Consider the following 21,047-nt stretch of genomic DNA (forward strand, 5'->3'; position numbering starts at 1 on the left):
CACCTTGCATAAACCAAATATTGTTCACCCATTTTTTTTGGTCAAAAGAAAACTGTCTGACAGGCATGAGGATCTTGCAAGGTACGCAGATTCCAAACATAGTTACTTATAAAAAATGTTTGCGAGTTTTCCATTGAAAATATATGTCGCCAAGAAATGACAAGTTTTAACAGAAAGTTCATGATCAATGACAATAATATCACTTTACATGGTATAGCACCCTGGGATAAAACTTTGAGCCAAATATCAAGATTGTTGTCAACACGGACGCAAGACAACAGATAGTGATCCCTATCAGTCGCTTCTGCATGTGCAGGTGACATAATATAAATAAGACAGAAATTTACATAACAAAAAAATATTCCCTTTTTTTGAAGCAGTCATTCAACCATGAAAATGAGGTCTGGGTCAAATAACAGACAAAAAGTTCATAACATATGGCATCTATATACAAAATATGAAGCATCCTGGTCTTCTACCTTTTGAAATACTAATCTTTTAAGACAAGAGAGTCCTGTGTAAACAACTTGAGACCTTTTGACTTATTTAGTACTAAATTACAATGAATTAGTATCATTAGCATACAAGGTCTTTTCTAGTTCAAACAATACAGGTATACAATCAATAAGAGCTGATCTGGAATAACATGTTGGGCGATTTTATTTTTGTCTGACCATAAAACACTTTCTAAGATGCCTCAACAATTCATTATGCATGAAATATTATAAACTAGTAGTTAAACAGACAACAATCCATCAGTCCAACTGTAATCAAGAGTTTTTTCTGGGTCTTCCTTGTTAAATCTTGATATCTTTTGTGCGACAAGATCAGCTGTTGATGGTGGCAAGGTTAGTGCAAGTACTGCTGACACTCTTCTTGGGTCATTGACATCTAGCAGCACTTTTCTGTTCATCCCAACAGGATCTTGTAATCGGTTTTCTACTATGGTTTTTATTATGGTAGGAACATGGTGATAGTCTTTGTCCTCCCTTTTAGCATACACTGACCACTGAATACCAGTCTTGCTGTAGTATCTCTGATACCTAAAAATATTTTTTAATATAAGTATTCAATAGTGTACCAAGTGATAGACAGACCCAACAGATCAAATATTTAAGGACTTCCCAAAAAAGGTTGAATTGCAGTCTGCATATTATGGAGGCTGACAGTATTGTATTACTGTAAATTCAGAAATTATTGCGTGCATTTATTATTGCGATTTTGTCATTTTAAACTAAAATGCGATTTTAATTTTTGCGATATTGAGAAAAATTTTGTTAAATTCATATAGAAAATTTCAAAATACGAGTTTAAATTATTGCGATTATAACCCTGTCCCATTTTTCGCAATGATAAAAACATCGCAATAATTTCTGAATTTACAGTATTCCATAAACAATTTTTCCAAATAAAAACAAAAATGTGTCTATAGTACACGGATGCCCCACTCGCACTATCATTTTCTATGTTCTGTGGACTGTGAAATTGGGGTCAAAAATCTAATTTGGCATTTAAATTAGAAAGTTCTTATCATGGGGAACATGTGTACTAAGTTTCACGTTGATTCGACTTCAACTTCATCAAAAACTACCTCGACCAAAAACTTTAACCTGAGGCGGGACAGACGGACAAACGAACGGACGCACAGACCAGAAAACATAATGCCCCTGCTACTATCGTAGGTGGGGCATAAAAATAATAGTTTACCTAGTGCTGCCATCTTTGTTGACCATCATTTGCCTTTGGCAATGAGCATTATTATCCAGGGCTGCTAACAGATTGCGAGCTCTGTATGAAACTGGATTAAAAGAATGGCGCTTGGAAGCATATTTAAGGATCAAGTTTTGGAAATTTTCCAATTCAGCTGTGCTCCTGAAAAAAAAGTAAATAACAAGTGAATCTGTAAGCTACTGCTCACTAATGATACCCCCATTGAAATTATAAGGTAAACAGGAAGTTAATAAGTAATGAAATTGAAAACATATTATAACACAGTATAGCATGCTCATATAAACCTTGATACCATATTTCAAAAAGCCATAATGTGTAGTTTGTTGAAAATGAGTCAAAACAATCATGGGGACAGACAGACAGAGGTTACAGCTCACCCCCTTTTAGTTGGGATATAAATGCACTTGATATTTTCCTTTACATATTGTTTGACTGAAAATTTACTATTATTTTAAGATACCTATTTGGTCTTTTTTTGTCTTGTTATTTTTTTTTCAATATTCAAATTTTTTATAGAATATCGTATCACCTGCTTAGTATATATTTTTTGGATATTGATTGGCTGATGACACGTCGTTAAAAAACCCGTATTCCCAGCTTGTTGCTAAGACATATTCCTGGATGTCGCTACCCATTTCCCATTGTTATCTATTGTCGCTGTCTATCTACGTACATATTGGTAGATATGGGTATTTTAACACCCTTCAGTACCTTGTAAACCCTTCGGCCCTGCCTCAGGATGTACTTTGGTACTTCATGTGTTTAAAATTCCCATATCTTAGGATATGAACGTAGATAACTTATATCATACCTGCAGTTTAAGTAGTAAGGAATTTTCTTAATGAATCTTTTGTCCATCACAATTCCAATGGCAGCATCATAAGCTGGTGAACCAGCTTTCAACCAACCCTTTTCCCTCTCTTCACATAACGGACCATATTTACAGGAATATGTTCCATCGTCTGTGTACGACATAGACCATTCATGCTCATTAACAACATGGTGTATCATTCCACACCACACGCCCTGTAAATTCAAAATAGCAATTTAGGAATAAATTCATATTAGAAATACAACCTTATACTGCAAATTACAAAGAAATAGGGAAATGCGAATATAGAGACAAGAAAAATGACATGTGACGTCATGCAAATCCCAAGCTAGCTAAAATTCCTCAACTTACATATAAATTGCAACATTATCATGATTGTACCAAACTAGATATTATGGACATGGGAGCCATCCCTGTGGGCCCCGCTGTAAATAACAGACAAATCTTTACCATAGAAAATGGGATTCCCAACTGAAACCTAAGTTTTTTACCTTGACCTTTGACCTACAAACTTGTTCATGTTTGAAACCTGTTTTTGACCTTGACCTTTGATCTACAAAGTTGTTCATGTTTGAAACCTGTTTTTGACCTTGACCTACAAAGTTGTTCATGTTGGTTAATATACATGTCAAGTACAGTCTTTGAAATCATAACAGTTCTCAAGATATGGAGCGGACAGGATCTTTCCCATAGGACATAATTATTCTTATTTTGATTTTCTCACACGATGCAATTTAATTTTCCCCTATGGGACAATGATATTTGTTCAAGCCGGGAGTAAAATATTCATACATAGTTTTCTTTATTTTGATACATGTCTCTTATGTCTTTAAAGCATTCATTACTGATTTTTAGTCGCTTCTTTTTAAAATGATTTCTTTTTCTGAATTTTACTGGACGAGGTGGTATTTAATCCTAAAATATAAACAGATCAAACAATAACCATAGACAAGAACATGTACTACCATATCATAACATACCATGAATTCTTGAATAGACTATGATACATCTGCAGAATACCAAAAGTGATTTACAATATCACTAGTCCATTCCAATAGAAATTTCTTTTCCTTTTCCTGCCCAGCCTGTTGAAAATAAGTTACATTAAAACAAAGAGCAGATTCTTGTAGAACAAAAGATTATTGTATACATTCATGATAAAATGTATTTTCAAAGCTTGTTATAACTGTTATTCAAAATAACAAAATTAATACCACCTAAAATTGGAATTGTATTTGTAGAAAACAAAAAAACCCAATGCAATCAATAATGAAATGGCATCATGAATTCAATTAATAATGATTCCATGAAGGTTTCTTTTCAAAATTCATTCACTCATTAAGATTGAGTTTCAGATTAGATAAATAAGTCGAAGGACAAACAGACATGAATAATATATGAATTAAATTGTTTCTATGATACCTACCTTTATGACCTTCTTTCCTAGATTTTTGGCTCCATGCCAAATATCAAAGGAATGTTTGATATTTGGAAATTCCATCCCTGAAAGAAGATTATACATAATTAAACAGTTTTAAATATCCATGCAGTACACTGAACATAGTTTATTCAGCATATGTCAAATTATTTTAAAAAACTGTGCATATGTAAAGAACATGATCTTTACCATGGGACGCAGGGTACTCAACTCCAACCCTAGTTGTTTACCTTGACCTTTGACCTACATTACATACATTATCACACAATCATTATAGTTAATATACATGTATGTCAATTATTAGTTTTGTAATAATAACGGTTCTCAAGATATAGACCAGATACGATCTTTACCATAGTATAATAGGTTCTCAACTGAGACCTGACGTTTATTAATGTACAGTTTTTTTACACTTTTTGCTTCAGTTGTATTCTAATGTGTACACACTTAGTGCAATATATTGACAAAACAAACAATTACTCCTGGTGTTAAAACTTTTTACAATTTTTTATTATACTATAACTTATGCATACATTGTATATAAAAAATCGTTATACAACTTACTCATTAATGCTTCCACTTGGACATTGGCATCAGTAACTATTTCAGCTATCTTCAATCCTTTTCTTAATAGAAACTGTAAACCTTTCCGGAAACAAGCCTTATCCAGATTTGTACTTTTTTTATCGGTCATCCGTTTGTCCATGGTCACTATGCATACAATCTTTTTTGGTATCCATTTCCATAAATGTGTAGGTGCAGTACTGGGCACAATGGCCAGGACTGTCCATCCTTCCATCACCTTAAATAATTTGTATATCAAAAATAAAAGTTTACATATTAAAGAAGAATGTGTTTGAAAGACCCTCACATGACCCCTAATGGGGTTTTGTTATTAGAAATTCTTATCAAAGGTACCAGGCTTATAATTTTACTACGCCAGACGCGCGTTTTGTGTTCACATGGAAGAAATGAGAGATAAAATTTCATTAAGATTAAAGTTCATAAAAAAATGCCTCACAGTGGTTATAAGATCAAATTGTTGCAATAACTTTGCAAACATATAGCATAGATTTTTACACATGGCCAAAAACAAATACCTCTATTTTTTTATTAACTTTGAATTGATAAATATTGAATCTCAAAAGTAACATAGTAAACTATTAATTTAAGTCAAAAGTTACCCAGTAAAACAAGTTCTTTGTCTTTAAATTCAAGGAAAACCTGATTCTGTTCTTTCTCCCAGATCTCATCTAATGTTGGAGCCAAATATGTCCGCTGCATCTTTAAAAAAGATACAGAAAGTGGAATTGCCAGTTTTAAAAATCTTGCAAACAGGGAGATCTTTTGGAATTTACATCCTGAAATCAATAAAGCTGACGAAAAAAGAAGGTCTCCACTGTGTAACCTACGATTTAATACTGGCTGAGAGCACCATTTGTTTACCAAGTGGTTATTTTTACAAGTCTGAAATAGAAAAAAAAAAACAACATTACTGATGTGTTTAATCTTAATATGAGACATGCGCTACCTGAAATGCCAGCAAATACGGAATGGGTCCGATGTTGGTTGTGCTGTCAGTATTAGGGGATTTTATTTCTGACATCATTTATGTAAACAACACATGGTCTGCACTGTTTTCTACAATTTGGATTATGAATGCATGAAATATTCTTGCATTTGTAAACAAATATAATTTATGTCATATATCACATCTCATTGTATTCTGTTTCGTCCCTTTTATTACATTGCAAGATTAAAACGAGAACCAGAAGTTATTTACTAAAATTTAGTGAACGAGATTTAACGAGAGCAACGAACCTTTTCAGATGGTTCATGTAGAGATACATTTTGTAGTTACCTATATAAACAATATTAAATTTAATTATTGAAAAAAAAATGTTTTGTATGCAAAATAAGATTAATCATTTATGTGTTGTTTTCGTGTGAATGTGTCTTGAGTTGAGGACTATTATATTTTATCTCAGTACAGTCTGTGCCACTAGTTTGATGCTTATGTCTAAATTAATTTAAGTCGAACCAGTCGAAATTTACTCAAGTAATTTTGAAAAGTTTTAGCACAGACTGTAATAATACATACCCATTTTAAATACAATGCAGATGAAATCACTTCAGTGCTAATAACAACTTCTTCATGGCAACCCACTACTGCACAGTTTTCAACCTTTTTTTTTGCCAATACCAAAATTTGGTTTAAAAAACCAAAAATGTTCTGTCTTCAAGCAGTGCAGTTAAATCATTATCAGTTTCTATTCTGCTAATGTTTGGCCCTAGTTCAACTGCTAGTTCATCAGCAATACTGTCCGCTTTTTCAATATCAACATTCATGTCTTCATCATCAGAATCTAAGTCTATTCTTATATTGTGGTCCTGCCTGAAATATGGAATATCATTAAGATCTAAAATTGGTGACCGAAAGCATATCCAGTTTGAAAACCAGTGGGTGCAATCAACAGTTTTTTTCTATGACGTCATATTTTGAGGGACCATGCATAAGTGACCCTTAGCGGTGGAATGGTTAATAAAGATACTTGTATAAAACTAGATATCACTGGAATCAGAATTGTCTCTAGTTTATAATGAAATAAAAATAAAGTGTACTTTCAATATAATAAAACAGTTCTTTTCAGAGAACATGGGGGAAACATTGCCTAATATGAACATAAAAAACCTGAAATCAGGTCATGTGCATACCCATGTAGACATGATACAGGCACATTTCACATAATCAAAACTGTATGAAATTTATTGGTTTTTACCTGGCCTTTCAAAAAAATCTCGCTTCAGGGTACGGTTTCCTGCTTCGAAAAGAGCTACAGTGGCTGCAAATAAGTTTTCAATTTTCACTGCCAAAAAAACAGGATCTTTACAGTGTTGTCTCCCCTCAAAACATGTATATTTAATCCAATTTTTAAAATTATTTTAATCATTGAACCTGTTTTAATTGAAAGCTAATTAACTAATTTTTACAATCAAATACAAAAAAACATGATACTTTTTCACCAATTAAGTAAATAAAAAGGGATTTCCCTCCATGGTTATTTTTAGTCGGGGAATAACCCCTAGTTTTTTTATTACGAAACTATTTATAGCACCCAATAAAGAATTGTGTGGTTTGACATGCATAGTCATATATGCTATAGAATGAACAATGTGTGTATGTTTTATCCTACCACTTTTAGTTATTTTATCCAGCCTCTGTAGCATTTAACCAAATGTCTTTTTATATATTTTTTTTGGTGTAGTACGAAATGTATCATGGGAACCAAGATATTTTTGGAACTTGACAATGTTATCTTGAAGACAACTGTGATAGCTTAATCTTAAGATTCTCATCCTTCCCTTTCCAAAATGGTGGTGTGGGAGGCAAAAACTTTTTTTTCTGAAATTTGTCCATATTTTACATGCACAAACTAAAAGAGCTCATTGCAAGTTGTTGGTTTTTAGTGTGTTGAAGTCCTTTAGGTGACCTCTGGATGACATATTTGGGGTTGTTGTTAAAATGAAATAATGAGAGTGGGGAGAGAATCTAACATATTTATCTTACCATAAAGTGGCGTCCAAACTAGGTTGATAATCACTTGCTGAGTCATCATCTTCATTTCAGTCACCAATAAAGTTCTTTTCAGAATTGTTAATAGTCAGAATGAAAACATAAGGCAATATGACATGATGATTGATCCCTTATTTTCTCACCCTTCCATTCAAATACATGTATGAATGTCATGCTTGTAAATCAATATTTGTTACATTTGTATTAACAGTACACACTTATACCCTAAAACATTTTACTCTTTGTGGCATATATGTAACTTTACAAGAAAAACATTGCCTCCAGAGATATCAGCCAAAGCTCACACTCTTGTACAACATGGTACAACATACATGTATATTCAATGTAGAAACACTGACATTTTCCTATATGCCTATTGAAGGAACTAACATGTACATTTACATAATGAGGGACTCTGATGCCAGGTGCAACCGCTGATTGGCATTATAGATCATACAAACGTGTGATTAAAACTCTGGTGTGCTTAAATTATCAACTGTGTATTTGATAAATAATTGTTTGCAGTTGCACATGTGAAAATGTAGTATTTACAGTTCTATAGGTATACAGACTTACTTAAATGGATTTATAAAACTACAAGATTTCTGTAAAGCTGATTTTTCAAGGCCCATTTCTTTCATGCCTGACATGCATGGATCAACTCTCCTGAAATCATAATATACAGACATATATAACACACTTTTGCCACTACTAAGGGAACAATAAAATGTCTCATCTGCTGAATTTAAGAATCATTGAATCAGACCCATCTTGAAAGACCAAAATATTTGTCTGGACAAGGTTCGTCAAGATGCATAAGAAATGAAAGAAGAATGTGTCTAACTCGAAAGCTGTACATACATGGGTTCTGGCTGCAAATTAAACATAGTATTGAAAAGCATTGCATAATATTATACTGACACAGAAAGTTTCAAAATATCTGATTGAGACATCTAAAGTTAGAGAATGGAAACAAATTTAGGAACATACAGTAGGAAAATTTGGTAACACTTGGGTCCTAACTAATAGTTTGTTTGCTGTTCCCCTACCCAGGGATAACATATATGGGTAGGTACAATGTCGGTAGGAACATATATATTTTAACAATGTAGCAGTGGGACCATAAAATTCAGACTACAACAAAGGGGACATACTCAATTGTGATCACTTCAAGTACACCTACATTATTTTTTTATCTTACATATTCAGATGACATCCCAGAAACATCAGATAAATGTGCACTGAACATTTTCCAAGCTGAATGTGCAGGTGTAGAAACATATGCAGCTCCACAGGGGTTGCACATTGGGCAGGTGTAGAAACATATGCAGCTCCCCGGGGGTTGCACATACAGTTGCAACTTTTGCAGGAGTTCTGATAAGCAATGATTCCAAACATGCTGCAGTTACTGCATACCTGTAAACCAAATTTGAAATTAAAATTGGTTTAATTAAATTCAGACAAAAAAATAAAATTTGGGCTTCATGAAATATCTTCAACATAAAAAAATGGGGCCTATTTTCGACAAAAGTCATTTTCGCCAATAAACATAGACAGGAGACAACCTTGTATACAAAAATTAAAGCTTTTCAAAGATTGTGATTCTTGTAAAATATAGAGAAAAAATGTATACTTTATAGTTTTTAGTATGAAAAAAGTAATCTTCAGCTTTTTTGTTAATTTTATAGTAAATAAATGACTTTTTACTGAATAATTTGAAGTATTGTAAACAAAGAAGTATTTATTTTTTTTATTTTGGTTTTCAACATAAACAGAAGTTGCGTGTGCATTGCCCCCTTATTGGGCCCCCAAAAATGTGCCTTTACACAATGCAGTTAACGGTTTATTTGGTTATACATATTTATTTTCTATGTAATGAGAACCTTGTCTAACACAGAATGAAATGACGTTTTTTCCCAAACAACATCGAATCTTTCAAAAAAGTAAATTATTTTCGATTTTTAATTGATAAAGGCCTACTCATATCCGATTATTTCAGTAAATTAAAAAAAATGATTTTGGCATTTCAGATTACTTTAAAATTATAAGCGACTTAATTTTGAATTTTAAAATTATTATTGTAAAATTCAATTATTAGATTAGCAAGCACAGCTAGTAATACTGTAGCTTATTTGATAAAGTCAGAGATAATCACATAAGCAAGGTTTTCAACTTATAAGTATAATTAACTGACCTTCATTTCCTTTTTCATATGATTTTTTCCTCCAGAAATTTTGCAAGGCATCTTCTCTTGCTATTTTTTTTGTGTTTTTGTCCATTCATTGATTTGTCAGATTTGTTTCCAGTATGAAAGAAATTTTCTAAGACGTAGTTTCAAGCACAATAAAGATGATCTTTGTTTCACTTTTTCAATGTGTAAATTTTCACTATGCACATGACCCTGACACATATTTTGTTAACGTTATATGACGTATGTTGAAAAAAGAAAACAATGTCACCGTCAATTTGTGTAGGGGTTCAAGAAGGGTTTTAGTCACTTTGAAATCGAGGTATTACTCGAAAAATTATGCGAAAAACAACAATTCTTAATTACAATTTCATTCATATCTCTAACAAAATCAGTACTTTAGAGTACTTTGGAAACAGGTACAATGAAAAGAAGCTGAACATTCACTGTTTTGAACTAGAAAATCAGTCAAAACCAGCTACAAATTGACATAACTGGTGGTCACTATAATTGTTGTATAAGAGTAAAAAATGATGGCTTCATAATAGTGTAGAAATTTGAAATAGTTTACCCGGTTTCATTTCAGATTTTTAACGTTCTATTCCGTATTTGGATACGCAAACGTCAAGTTATATAAATTTGATGTTTTTGGCGAACACAAAAGATGGCTGATAATTTTTAGAATGGACAAGATAAAGTTATAGCAAATAAAAGTTATTTTCGACAATGTTTCAATGTCGTATTGAAAATATATTGTTCACAAAATCTACAAACTTTAAAAATCAATTATAATAAAAGCCTGACAAGTTGGAAAAATAGTTTAAACGTCGACTTTTTAGCCGATTTATTTCGCGGACTTTTTGACGTCACCGACGACTGTAGCGCCACCTAATTAATTCCCCCTGCTATTGTTGCTGATAGAGCTTGACAACGGACGTTTCCAAGGACTTGCTTTCCAACTGTATAGAAATCTTCAGAAATTTCCATTAAACGACATGTCACAACTGAAATTAATCAATACAATAAGCAAAAGCTTAGTAAAATGAACTTCACCAAATAGTTCAGCACTCATTTAAAAAAAAATAATGATAAAAAAAAACCAATTGATCAAATCAGTGCATGTTTATTTATATACGAATTCCTAAACCTTAATCTTTTCTCTGCCATACGGCCTATCCGGCCTATTCAAAAATACTACCTTTGAGTGCCACGAGTGAGGCCCAAAAGCCAACGGAGTTTTAACGTTACGTAACAATAAACAATACGTCATAATGCTAGAGTGCGGGATTTGGGAGATGGCCGGCGTCATACTCTATTCCAACTCCATAATATTTAGGGTTTTGCCACCAGAAGATGAAGAAGAACCACAATCCAATATCAACCAGAGGGACCAATAAGAATGCTAGATATAAACTCGTCGTCAATAGTTTTTTTTATTCACTGTTCTCTTTAGAGTTGACGAAAATATTTGAGCGACAAACTGACAAAAATGTTGGAAGAATTTCTCTGTTACTTCACCTTTTGGCAAGCATGAGCACCTGTTAGCTTGGTACATGTATATCAAACTCTTTATGTTCAGTTATGTAGTGTTTATATTTTGTTGAGGAATACTCAAATAAACATTAGTAACTTTAAAAAAAATACTCGTACTGATTTGCATATGAAGTTATACTCTCATCAGCTAAACACATAAACAAACTTACTTACAGACAAAGTAGCACAAAGATAAATTGAAGCGAAATCATGCCCCGATAGTGTTTACAGTGCTATGCAATGAATATTCGTCACCTACAGTTTTTGTCATTTTTTTTTTCTATAAAAACAACGAATTTTAAAAAAAAGGAGGGGGGGGGGGGGGGGGGGGGGGAGGCCAATTCTGTCTGGAATTTAATCAACTTGGTACCAATAGAAACCAAATTGTTTATTTGTTTATTTGGTTGTATTTGTAAGAAGCGTTTTTCCTCTTCTATGATATAAACACAAATATTATTTTTGTCAGGAAATTTCCTATATAGTTCAACCAAATTGAATTGTAAAAAAACATATAAATATACAGGATAAAATCAGGATAAAACAAAACAAAAACAAAAAAATCAAAAGAAGACAAAGTTATGACCAAACAAACAAATACACTTCAAACAATTCTTTTTTTCAACTCATACTTAGGTTGATAGGTTGTTAAAATATAAGCATACATTGTACCAGGGTTCAATTTTTTTTTTCTTTTCATGTGTTATCATTTGAAATATTTCGCAAACGATTGCAGATGACGAATACTTATTGCAAAACACTGGAAAAAACGTGTGACAACCGTGAGGGACAAACAAAAATAATGACGACTGTGACTGCAATGGTTTTTGCTCAAACTGAAAAAAAATTATCATAATATTGAAACGGTCAATCTAATTTAATATTGGCATCCAGCGTTTAAAAATAAAATTTAAAAAAAAACGGACAAAAAATTCGGCAAAATTAAACATTAAATGAAAATGATTAAAAGACTACCCACTGTACAAACTTTTGTGAAATTATGGATTAACTACTTGATTATGTCGAGAGGTAAATATTTTATTCATCAAGATAAAATGTTGATTAGATGCACAAGGTCGGAGGCAACATGCAAACACCAATCAGTATCCGAAAATAATATATGTACCTGTTTACTTTTCGATATGTTTAGCAGATTAAATATCCGGAAACCTGAGGTACCAAAGTATAGACAACATGTAAATATCTCAAAAAAAAAAAGTTCAGCAACTTTGACTTAAAAAAAGATGCAGAAGATACCAAAGGGACAGTCAAAACTTATAAGTTCAAAGAGAAAGTGAAAACGCTGTGGCAAACTCATGTTTTTAGATAAAACATGTAAATTTGCGGATGCGTACAACAAAAATGAATTCGGTAGCCCTCTGTAAATTCATATAACGGAAATTTTAGTGACATTGAAATAAAATTTTAAAAAGAAAATTCGCAGTACACGTTTTTAAGAAAAGTCAATTTAGAAATAAATTATTCAATAGTGTTTTCCATATTTACGTGCATTCTAATATATATATATTTGTTCTTCTTTTTATAGAATTTTTTGATTCCTTTATCTCTAAAAGTTTAAATATACTTGCATACTTTTTGAATAATAACTTCTATTAGATGAGAGACTGGGAGGGGGTTTACAGATTGGAGAATAATGGGCAAAAAAGGAAAGAATAGAGAAAAATGGCCTAAAAAAAAAATACAGAAAATGTATGAAGTAAATGAGGGACCCAATCTAGACCCTCTTTGATCAATTTGCCTGCAAAATGTCATAAACATCCTTTAGATTGACCATTGACGTACCTATTACCTAAAGAAATCTAACTGACGCGAAACAGAACTGTTTCCAGACGGAAACAATTGCATGACGTTGTGCATTGTTACGCTTCTTTTATGACGTTTTTATTCAAATTTCAAATCAAGGGCCTATCCCATGGCACTCAACGGTATTGTAACAAAAAAAATCCGTGGCACTCTAAGGGTTAATGTTCTGGTATCAAAATCATAAATATTTTGATATTCTAGTTTTTCGTGACTCGTATTTTTTTGTTGGCCTGAACGTACTATTACAGATACAACTTTATATAAAAAAGACACAACTGTTTATCTGAAACCAAAGAACAAGGGTGTTAAAGCAGCTATAAGTTACTGTAAGACCTCAACAAACACATATACCGTATAATAATCTAAAACACACACAGGCATGACAAAATATTAAAAAATGAAACAAGAAAAGCAATGTCCTGTTCTATGCTTAAACAATAAGCGAAAAATAAATATGGCAGACAGCACAAAACCATCGATAGATAGGTTTCTGACTTGGGGTACGCAAATAAAGATTCTAACGGTATTAAACATGTTTGGAAGCGCTGAACTCGCCTCTTATCTTGTACAGTGGTGTAGCAGAATAACATAACAAATCTCATCAGATCGGCCTAAATCACAGAAAACAACTGACAGAAAGAGAAATGACACACAGAACCGATCTAAGAGCATTTGAAGTTACTGAAAGCCACTTTATCCAATTACAACCAATCAATAAATAATGTTTTCCAAGATAAAAATATCAGCAGTTCATGATCATTTGAAACGGATTAAGTGTAAAGAAGCCATAAACAGTCTAGTCGTATTTGAACCAAAAACAAAAATATTAAAATAAAAACAGAGGGAATCGCATAAATCCCAAATGTGCGAGATCGAATGGGTCGAAAGGATAAGCGTCTCCTGCTATGCATAATTCATGCACCCTCCCTGTGAGTCTACCCCAAGTCAAATTGTCAACGTTTTGGAAAAAAGCACACAATTAGTAAAATTGCAGATCAGACTTTTATATTGGTACTTCAAGATTTATGACCGACAAATCATGCTACTAGTGAGTTGAGACACCTACACATTGTATGGGTCACATCATTCTATTGGAAGTTGTGTTTATTCAGGCTTTGGTTTGATCATCATTATTGTTGTGGTTAAATCATCATAGTTGTCTTTTTTAGCCCAATGTATATCCATGTCCTCCAATGAACTAACGGATCTGAATATTGTTTTGAGTATACACCACCGTTGATGTTGGCAGCAGTACACTCACCGTGCCACCAGCCACTCTTCTTTGTGACAGCACAATTCAATTCTGTACTTATATCGTTGTCCCTGTCACGAGTACTAAACATCATACCATTCAATGATGATCTGAATTCATTAAAGGACACCATTCCATCACCTGTAAAGCATGATAGACATTACACAACAATATTAAGCGTAATGTTGAACATCGGTCAATGAACCGGAAATGTTTTGGACAAGATGAATACATGTATGATCTTAGTGACGGAAACCAGTTTAAATTAAAAAAATGTAACTTTGTTTTTGAAAAAAATAATAGTATTTCCAATTAAAAGTGTGTCATGTGTGTTTATTTACTATTATGTCGGTACAGAATTGTTACTGATTTTAGACTTATCTGTCACGGTAATGTCAACATTTTATTACTTTAAAAACACGTTTAGTAATTTACATGTTATCTCGCGTCTGACGACTGCTGGATACCTTGCCTATATTTCAGCTTTTAATTTCCTCTCTTTAGTACATTGAGTGACCATTTTGAGCAGAAATGGCGGTCATTAGGCACAGAGATTGTGCTTTTTTTTCAAAACAAATGTCAACGTAATAACACAAAAAGTACCAATTTTATAGAACCAGATGTGCATTTCGACAAATAATGTCTCTCCAGTGATTCTCGACGCCTCAATATTTGAAAATGCAAATTTATTACAAACGTTGAAGACGGTTGGCAAGTTGGTTCATTAGTCACCATTTAACAGTCAACACATTTTTTCAATGTTTATAATTCCATATTCGATTTCAACATTCAATTAACAACATTCGATTTATAACATTCAACTTTCAACGTTCGATTTCAATATTCAACATTCGTTATGAACATTCAACATTCGTTTTTACACTTTAAACATTCAACATTCATTTTTAAACATTCAACATTCATTTTTAAACATTCAACATTCATTTTTAAACATTCAACATTTGATTTCAAAATTCAACATTCAAAACTTTTATCGAAATTTTCCCCCTGACGTTGCTCTAAGGATTGCTTTAGATGAGACTGACAGAAATGTATATGTTACAAAAGCAGAATCCATATGCATATACTTCATGATAAAGCTAATCTTGTTTTTGACTTTTTGTCAGATATTCATAATCCTCTAGTTTTATCAATGTAGTGCCAAAACAAATTTGCCCACTAACTCCTTCTTTTCGTTTTATAATTTCATCACATATAGTTTAAAATGCCAAAATCTTATAAAATCTTTGTAATTTTTTCATAGTTTTTTTAAGAAAAAAAAGGTTTCAATGTAAAATATATGAAAAATCTAGAATGAATCATTCCAGTTCAATATATCTCAAAAACAAGGACACGGACCTTTCATCTTTTTCGCTTTTTAAGTTCCGTTTATTATATTATCAATTTATAACAGTCTTTCAAAATCTTTTATTTTGAAAAAGAGGAGCAACCATTCTTAAGTTAAGATTTTTCCAAGTAACATTTAATTAAGGAAACTCCTACCTCTATGGAGGTACCCTTAAGTTTGGACAATAGATAAAACCTATGGAAAACTGACCCCCCTCCCCATATAGACCTCAGATTTTCAAATTTTTATAGCTATTCCAGCTATGTTATATAGTTATAATACATTGATAAATATTACATTGATAAATATTTGGTAGGGATAAAACATGTTAGTAAAACATTTTTACTCAGCCATGAAAAATTGAAACCCCTACGATGGAAAACTGAACCCCCCCCCCCCCCCCCCAATATAATTCAGTTTTTAAAATTGTCATAGCTTATACCAGATATGTTATAAAACTGAAACCCCTCCCCCTATAGCACTCAGATTTTCAAATTACATAGCTATTCCAGCTATGTTATATAGTGATAAAGTCTTAATAAGTACTTGGTATGATAAAACATGTTAGAAAAAAAAAAAAAATTCTCAGCCACGGAAAATTGAACTCCCTAGCATGGGAGACTGACCCCCCGCCCCTAAAGACCTCAGAGTTTTAAAATGTCATGGTTATCCCAGCTATGCTATATAGTTACTAATGCATTTATAAGTATTTGGTAGGGATAAAACATGTTAGAAAATATTTTTTGTTTTTTTTTACTTAGCCATGAAAAGTTGAACCCCTTCTTTGGAAAACTGCCCCCCTCCCTAAAAGACCTGACATTTTCAAATTGTCATAGCTATTCCAGCTATGTTATATAGTAATAATGAATTAATAAGTACATAGGAATAAAACATGTTAGAAAATATTAATATTTGGTTTGTTTATTGCTAAATATTAACGACCATTTTAATTTTCTAAAAAATATGTATAATCAACAAAATCAGAGATTACAGATGCTAGTTACATAATTACATCTTACCCTTATGTCTAAATCTCACTTATGTGTATTCCGAAAAGTGCTCACTATTTTACACGCATGGGATTCATGCTTTTTATCTTTCGTTAGATACCTTTGTTCGTGCATGCTTATAAAAAATACAATTGAACGTTATATTGTTCAAATACATAGCCTGGTATCGATTGCTTGTACAAAATGTATGAAGGAATCGATTGCAATCTTTATGCATGCACAATCCTGTTTTCCAGGGTTGGGGCATGGGCTTTCAATTAAATAGTTTAATTCTAAAGAAGTAGGGTACAAATGCCCACTGAATGAGTTTCACTACTTGGGACAAAACCAGAAAGGTTTTAAGACATACTAAAATTTGAGTCTATATAACATACTTTAACGCTTACCGTATTCAATTATTTTTTCCTAAATCCTTAAATATTCAGTGCTATATTGCTGTAAACGAAAATATTCGTAAGGAGACCTTGACCAGACTTTTGACATATTCCTGATGAAAAATGAATTCATGGAAAATTCATTCTACCCCTTTTTTAATTGTTGAAAAATGGAAGTGATGAAAACATTTTTATTTCGAATCAAAATTTATAATGAAATATTGACAAAAAAAAAAACAAATCTTTAACCTGTTTTGTTATAGTTTCAAAATATATTGTCTTAAAAAAAAAAGGCATGCCTCCTCCCATAAAGATGATTGCTTAATGTTTTTTTTTTAGTTAAGATTTTACTAACATATGCCATTCCTAAGCTGGATTATTTGATATAAGATTCCAAATTTACCGACTCCTCATGTGATTAAAGTTTAGATTACTAAAAAAAAAGTTTCGATTAGGCGTTCCTTAGTTAAGTGAAGATATAAGTAATTTTATGCAAACGACTTATGCGTTTTGTTAAAGGTAGATCATCGGTTGAAATCTAATCGATAAATTCCATATAATTTTGTCCAAAGGTCACTGGACTCAATTTCGTACTACAAAATAAAATAGTTAAATTCCCTACACATTCCTTTATAAAAATAAGGATATCCGAGTCATATGCTTATATGGCAATGTTAAAAACATTTTGATCTTTCAAAGATGTTTTGTTAAAAAAAAACAACAATCCAAGATGGCGTAAGACACTCAATCTACACCAAACAAAACATACATGTATGACTATGCGGTATGGGTTTTGCTCATTGTTGAGGGCCGTATGGTTACCTATAGATTTTGGCTTCTGTATCATTTGGTTTCTTGTTGAAAGTGCTGAATCAACTATTTAAAATTAATGGACATTAACATTGGGAGATCAATGCAAGAACAAGAAAAAGACATTCCCCAAAAAAATGGATTTTATGTCTTCCCATTATTACATATTGATAACAAGAGCCAGAAGTTATCAACAAAGGGACAATTAGAAAAATATCGAGGTCAAACGTCAAAGAAAATCTGACAATACCATGACATTAAAACAAAAGCGACGAAAAGGCATACATCAGTGTACAAAAGACTACAGAAAACCAATTGACTTAGCGAAACGAAGCGATACCCCTTATGTGTTCAGGAAAAAACGCAACATGTACACTTTGGATGAACATTTCGGAAAGCCAGAACTATAAATTTTTGAAATCATTAAAGGGAAAAATCCTAAACTAAAGAATGTTAACAGTCTAAGGTGAACTTGGCATGCAGTTATGTTTCACAACTATGCATTTGTTGCCGTAAGCACAGAAATTACTGCGTGAACTTATCATTTCGAAAGTGAGATTATTTAAAGAATGAGATTTATCACCAAATTTGTACTTGCCACGAGAAGCACGACAGGTGTCACAAGTAAAGCAAGATCTTTAGATCACCCCTAGTTTTTGGTGGGATTAGTGTTGCTCAGTCTAAAGTTTTCTATGAAATGTTTTGTGGACTTCTTTGTTTTTTCTTCGTCTGTGGAGAGGTGGAAGATACCGAAAGAACATTCAAACTCACAAGTCGAAGAACTAACAACGCCATGACAAAAAGCAAAAAAATGACTGATAGGAAAAAAAAAACAATCTGCTAAACACAACAACGAAACTATAGCCTAAGCAACACGAACCCCACCAGAAATCGGGGTGATATCAGCTGCTCTGGAAGGATAAGCAGATCCTGCATGAAATTTGGCAACCACCGTGTTGCTCATGTATGTACAAACTCGGTGATTAGTCTCATTCGGTGACATTGCATTCGAGGAAAAGAGAACAGAATTGTGGTTATGAACTCTGGAACGTACCCGTCGGTATGTGATACGTCGTTTGTTTTTTGCCCTTATTGTTGTCAGTTTCTCTTCGACTAATGAGTTTTTGATGTCCCCTTGTCATATTCTACATCATTTTTTGAAACAAAAAAAATGGACAAATATGCAAAATTGATAATTATGATTTCAGGAAATGTTTTATACAAATAGTGCTATCAAACTTTAGAATATAAATCGTAATATTTTGCAAAAGCAAACCTGCCGCTATATCTTGGCAAGAATTAAAAAAAAGATGCAAACACTTCTGAATTGACCAATATATTGAAACACAAAATAATATCTTGGCTCTCAGTCTATTTGAAAAAAAAATAGCGACCGAATATAATATGTGATTTCAGTTAGAGGTGTATTTAATACCATATTCCGAATATTTGTTAAGAAGGTTAACTGATTTATGGAAATCGGCATACGTTTCAAAATATTTTATTGATCTGATCGCAATATAAACGATAAAAGATATCAATCTGAGATTTTGTTCACTACACGTGTTTCTAAAATAACTTTAACCATGTACGCTTAGCCCCAACACTTTGGGAACCTAATTTCATAAAAATGTTTGCCCTCTTTAAACTTAAATATCTTTTTCGGAACAATTATTACCATCTAAGGTCAATCTAGACTGACAGAATGGCAAATTTAAGTACAATATACATTGTATATCTAGTCAAAAATGAACTATGAGCTGGGTGATACAAGAGCGGCATTTCTTTGTTATGCGGTACCCATAACCAATTGTTAAGAGATAACTAGTTAAACTAGGCGCCTCGATCTTGCGCTAATTATTTGTTTACATAATGATTACCTGCTGTTCCATAGTAACCGGTCAGATTGAGTTTATAGTTAGCACTCTCATCACCAACATACATTGTACTGTATACAGCATAAGATGTATTCTCTGCAAAATCTTCAAGGTCAAATCGGACTTGGTAGGATCTTTGTCGAAGTATGAAATGTAGATTATCATTCCCTGTAAACATTAATAATTACGAGTAGAATATTTGCATATTTGCAAGTAAAAATATTTGTTAAACTGAACTTACCTTCAAATTGCATAAAACTCCAGTCGAGAATTATTTTATCGTGTTAATTCATTTTTCTTCAAAACGCTTGTTATAAAGGTAGGACAAGTCTTTTCCAGTATTCACCATTGTCATTTCCTAGTTACAAAATATGTTTATTTATCAAATCCTAACCACGTTGTATGAGATTTTTATAAATGATTCTTCAGTGTTTTAAAGTTATGCATGTGACGTTATTAGTTTGGCTTAACTACATACCCTTGATTATTGTATATTAGCTCATGTTGTCCGCGCACTTCGGATTACATATATAATGACCCGAATGACATGTTTTACCCAGAAAACAATAAATAAAGTCGAATAATTAACTTACACTATAACTTAATTTATTTTTTCAATTGCACTTTACAAAGTGTAAAGACATATTTTTATTTGTTATTCAATCAAATGCTAATAAAACATACGTCAGCATAACAATGGCTTAATTTTGTTTTATTTCGAAGTGTCTTTTATTTACTTGTTTTGAAATACATTTATTTAAGTTTCATTTAACATATCAAATATCAAAATAAAAAAAGTAAAACAATTCTGTAACGGTTAACTAGATGCAAGGCTATACGTCTTATAAGATAGGAAAAATGTATCAACAAAAATTTCGAACTCCAAGGTAAATTTAAAAAGGAAGAAGTCCATACAAAATGACAAAATCAAATTTCAGACTATATTAACCAACGGAACAAATGGTAAACAACTGTCATATTCCCAACTAAGTACAGGTATTTTCCGAAGAAAATGGTGTGTTAAACATGACTAAATAGCTACCTTAGACCGACTTGTATGACAAAATGTTTTTGCTTGTATTAACTTACCAAGCCAATGCTCTCCAGCAATGTTCCCGAATCCGGTTTTGTAATCATCCCAGAACCTATAGAAATCAACAGTTCCATCATATCTTCTTTGGACTGTCTAATAAGATACATTAGTCATGTTAGTGTAAATATAAACAACACTATATTTCTATTGTAGCTTTGTACAAATC

The 21,047-nt window shown here is 32.3% G+C and overlaps 1 long non-coding RNA gene and 1 pseudogene across 1 annotated transcript; both read right to left on the bottom strand.

The window, feature by feature from the left end:
• Nucleotides 1–658: 658 nt before the first annotated feature.
• LOC127718184 (uncharacterized) lies at nt 659–5,324 on the bottom strand (annotated as a pseudogene).
• An 8,814-nt stretch (nt 5,325–14,138) lies between these two features.
• Nucleotides 14,139–20,975, bottom strand: LOC127719088 (uncharacterized). The gene is made up of 3 exons (XR_007990160.1): nt 20,878–20,975; nt 19,792–19,956; nt 14,139–14,510 (listed from the first exon to the last, which is right to left on the bottom strand). It is a non-coding gene; the product is annotated as an uncharacterized LOC127719088 (long non-coding RNA).
• Nucleotides 20,976–21,047: the final 72 nt, after the last annotated feature.

This window comes from Mytilus californianus, unplaced genomic scaffold, assembly GCF_021869535.1.
Source record: "Mytilus californianus isolate M0D057914Y unplaced genomic scaffold, xbMytCali1.0.p SCAF_10, whole genome shotgun sequence".
Taxonomy (NCBI): Eukaryota; Metazoa; Mollusca; class Bivalvia; order Mytilida; family Mytilidae; genus Mytilus; species Mytilus californianus.